This window comes from Panthera leo, chromosome F3 (genome assembly GCF_018350215.1).
Source record: "Panthera leo isolate Ple1 chromosome F3, P.leo_Ple1_pat1.1, whole genome shotgun sequence".
Taxonomy (NCBI): Eukaryota; Metazoa; Chordata; class Mammalia; order Carnivora; family Felidae; genus Panthera; species Panthera leo.
This window is the reverse complement of record NC_056696.1, coordinates 19,426,379-19,431,131: the sequence shown is the minus strand read 5'-3', so window position 1 is coordinate 19,431,131 and position 4,753 is coordinate 19,426,379. Positions and strand designations below refer to the sequence as shown.

The following is a 4,753-nucleotide window of genomic DNA, read 5'->3' as shown; positions in this document are numbered from 1 at the left end:
AAATCTGTACTAACTCACTGAGATTTGGGGACTGTTTATTCCAGCAGTTAACCCACTCTAATACCTTGATCATGCTGATCCCCTATTCCAGCCTGGCAAAAGAATCTTCACTCTTGATTTTATTGCCAATCTTGATAAGGGTCTCTTTCAATTACCTGATTTTATTGTCTATGTGGTCAACCATCCATGCTTCCATTTCTCCTCAGCTCAGTAACATTCCCATATGGATCTCTCTTTTTCTTGTTTTCTAAGTCTATATGGAAATGGTGTTAGTTCTGAGCCCTTGACTTTTATGCTGTAGGATCATAGTGTGTGAGTCCTGCTCTAAGGGAAAAGTACCTGTCACTGTGAAAGATTTACTTTGAACTATCTATAACTATAAAATCAATGAATAGATTAATTCAGGCTATAGTTAGGGAGAAAAAAAAATGTGGGTTTTAAGTGATAAATTTGATTAATGTATGGAAACTCCAGTAAACAGAATTTGATAAAGACTGCCCCTCCTTTCTTTCCTCTTTCTCAATTAAACTCTCTGCATTTTCTCTTTTTCCCTCTTCTCAAGATTCCCCATTCTATTGTTTTCTATATTTACTCTCAGGAGACCCCTCACAAAGAATAATGCACTTACCTTGAAATAAACCAGACTGTGCTTTTAGTTATCACCAAATAGTCCTGATAAAGAAAATCCTATTATTCTACCCATTCTACTGATGAGAAAAAATTAAGCTCGATTAAAGACGACTTGTACAAGTTCACACTAGAAGTAGCAGGACTACAATTTAAACCTATACAGTATGATTCTAGAGCTGGGAGCCTCAACCACTTGTTTTCTCCTTCCATCTAATTCAGTCCCAGAACATGCTACTCATACTGAGGGGTTTCATTCTCTTATTATATCCTTAACATGTGGCAGACATGGTACCAGGAACCAGAGATAAAAGGATGAAATAAAACATATTCTTTGCCTGAAGGAGGGCAGAGCCAAGAGAAGAGCAAGTAAAGACATATAAGTAAATAAATACACAAGATAAGTTATACAGCAGAAATATGAACACATCAATGGGGAATCGTAAGTAGGAATGACCAACTAACTCTCTTGCAGGAACCAAAGAAGACTTCATAGGGAGTTGACATTTAAGTGGACTTGAGAGGTGAGTAGGAAGAGAAAGATGGAAGGAGCTTTGCGGGAAGTGGGAATGAGACATGGAAAGACACATGGCATCTGAAGGAGTCTTCTGTATCTGGGAAAATCTGGACCTGTTCAGTGAGACTGGAACAAAGGACAGCGGGAAGAAAGTTGTGCAGCACAGTCAGCAGCCCAGGGTCAGTGTTCATTGGACATTTGTCACCAGAGGGAATGTGTGGATTTGGAAGGGACTCTCATGCCAAGAAAATGTATTTGGGTTTTATCCTTTGGGCACAGAAAGACCAGCAGAGGACCTCAGGCAGATTGGACTAGAGAAGACAGAAAACTACAAGCGGGAAACAGTGAAGCCAGGAGAAGAAAGAGGAAGCTGGCTTTGAAAGACAGCTCTGAGATGGAAGGCACACAACTCAAACGTGGGGAGGGGATGAGGAAGAGGTGGGAGTTACAGTGCCCGGTGGCTGTGACATTCCAGCTGCCATACCAGGAAGCACAGCAAGGAATACAGGAGATATAAGTGTCATAGGAAACATGATGAGTGCAGTTCTGGCTACAATTTTACCACAAACCAAATCTAGGTGCACAAAATCAGATCAAATGGGAGGTAGCTGCAGTTCCTTGAAAAGCTGAGGAAAAAGTTAGGATTTTTTTCCCTCTACATGTAACTTGGATGAAAAAATCTGTATTCTCCGACCATAAGCCCAGCACATATTTCCAACTTTTCTTGAAGTAATGATGCTTCAGTTCCAGAGAAAAGTCACCACATCTTCTGAGGCGTGCCTGCGCCCTAGAACCCCCATCAGTAACCTTCGAAAACTGCCTAGAAAGCAAGAAGTTAAAGAAGTCTGTAGGGAAGAAATGCCTGATCTGAGAAATTCCAGCATGGTGAACTCATAGTGGTCCATGACAAAAGCCTTGAGTGCTTTGAAAGATGAGCAAGCAAGCAAGCTCTCTGGGAGCCAGAAGTGGAAGAAAATCTTATGTCAAAGTAAATTTCTGATCTTTTCCTTATGCAGAAAGATGGAAAGGTGGACTTGGGCAAAAGAAACAAGGATGGTTTGAGAGAAATAACATCGAGAAGGGGAAGGAGAAAGAGAACTTCTGGAGGGAAGTTACATGGTGCCGACAAGTCTAAGAATCAGGAGAATAATCATCTCCAAATATCTAGAGACCTGTTGTGAAGAAGAGGCATTTAGACTTATTGTCAAGATATAAGAAAGCAGAGTCAGGACCAATATGTGGAATTGTGCAGAGAAAGACTGATTCAGTTCCAGAAAGGTCTTTCTAGAATTTAGGGATAATGAATGGAAATTGGCTTCAGTGAACACGCAGGACTGGGTGTGCTCAAGCCAAGGCTGGCCGACAACCTTCATGGGGATTTGTAGAGTGGTTGTCTGCACTGGTCAGGAAACATGTGGTCTCTTTTTTTTTTTCATTTTTTAATATCTATTTATTTTTGAGAGAGAGAGACAGAGAGCACAAGTTGGGGAGGGGCAGAGAGAGAGGGAGACACAGAATCCAAAGCAGGCTCTAGGCTCTGAGCTGTCAGCACAGAGCCCGATGCGGGGCTTGAACTCACGGACCGTGAGATCATGACCTGAGCCAAAGTCAGACACTTAACTGACAAAGCCCCTCAGGAACCCCAGGAAACAGGTGATCTTAACATTTCCTTCTAAGTCACATATTCAAACATCACTGGGTACCAGTCTGCCACCCCATGCCCTCAGGCCTCTTTCAGACACTGCCTTTTCAGCTTGGGCCTTGTGTCCCAGACCAGCCACTAAATCTGTGGTTCCTAAATTTAGTCTCCTGACCCACAGACATCAACATGGACACTGCCCTACTTAGTGGTAACAGAAGGCAAAACATGTACTATCAGCCTCGATAGCCACGTTTCTTCTATTGATTTGAGCATGACTTTCCAGATGACAGAGGCTGACATTCATGGACTAGCACAGTCCCCCCTCCTCTCCATCTTTACCAGACGCACAGCTTAGAACATATACAGAACCAGCCGGGCAAAGGCTGGCTTACTGTGCTACAGTTTACCCCGTTACTAGTAAACCAACTATGCAGCCCATGTTGAGGGATCATTACATGAGGGTGTTTACATGCTTCTGTGGATCCAGAACTCACTCCCCAAAGAGTCTTCCTTCCTGTCCCTCCTCCGTCACTAGCAGGTCCCCAGGTAAAGCACAGTCTCTCCTGGCACACCAGGACAATGAGAATTCTCCCAGGCACAGGGGCTGATAATGAAGGGTGGTACACCGCTGGTCCTGGCTACCTCATTTTTCTCCTACCAGGGCCTCCTGCCTGGCCACTGAGACTTTTTGTTCACTCTGGCTCACTGTGACATCCAGAGCTTGTTCATTCTTTGCAGCAAGAGGGAGAAAGAGGCGCATTTCTAGGCTCAGGGAGGATCCTGTTACAGTGGCAGAACCAGGGAGCATTAAACAGGTGCAGAGGTGGAAAAACAGCAGGCAGAGGGAGCTGTGCCAGACCCTTCCATCTTCCTTGAACCAGGCCCCATGTGGAACAGCCCTCATCTGCCCACAGCTACCCCTGTAAATCCCAAAACTGCCTTGGGAGCCCCAGCCTCCAGGTCTCTTTCTTTTCCATCTTTGGTGTACTGTGGATGCACACCAAAGGATATGCCACTAGTGTCATTGTAAGGAACTCCAAATTTACAAAGCATCCTAATAAGCAGAGGTTATTTGCATCACCAGAGTTTTTTTCTGGCTTTATGAAAATATTCCTTGAAACGTAAGACATTTCCTAGTGGATACGTGTGTTTACAAATCAGTAGCTACCTGGTCCTCAAGTCAGGAGCTATAGATTTACTTAACACTGGATTTTTATAAGCCATTGCCAGGCAAAAAAAAACATAAGATACTGCATTTTGGAATGGCATTAAGTGTCCCTCCAGTAGAGGATTAGATTTACAGAAATTTAACTTACACTGCAACCTTATAGAAATATGCCAGCAGTGTAGAGGCTATACATACAGAATTTGCTGTGGGTGAACTGTTTCAGGAAGATTCATCTGTAGCTTCCTCTCACTGAGGGTTCCCCAGAGCCCAGGCGCAGATGGAGAACTCTGGTGGAAACAGGACTACAGGATCTCTGAGTGAGATGGCCCCACTGAGTCCCCTGAGGCCCATCTTCTGAGTCCCAAAGATCTGCCAGAATGCCACATGAAATGGCAGGAGGGGCAGAGAGCACAGGTGGCTACAACTGGGGGTACCATTTCTCTGGGAGCGTTAAGAATCCCAGGCTCAGGGGAGGAGTCAACATGGTGGAGAAGTAGGGTACCCGAAGTTCCCTCGTCCCCCAAACACAGCAGTGTTGAGGCCAGAAGACTTGGAAGTCCAGGAATCTGGACTACAGAGTGACAGAAACATCTCCAGGCATCCACAGGAACAACTTGGCGGGCCATAGGTGCATGATTGAGAACTGGGAGAGATAAAGCAGGTGGTGAAGGCATGGAAGGGAGGGATCCCCTTCTGTGGGGAGACAAAAAGAAAAGAAAGAGAGGCTGTGGAAATGTAGGGATTGTATTTGGACAAGTGTAGGGATTGTATTTGGACCAGGGAATGGAAAAAAACAAAG

General features: G+C 44.5%; 1 protein-coding gene across 3 annotated transcripts in view; it reads right to left on the bottom strand.

The window, feature by feature from the left end:
- BRINP2 (BMP/retinoic acid inducible neural specific 2) overlaps positions 1 to 4,753 on the bottom strand; it is a 121,621-nt gene that overhangs the window by 36,377 nt on the left and 80,491 nt on the right. The window lies entirely within an intron of this gene.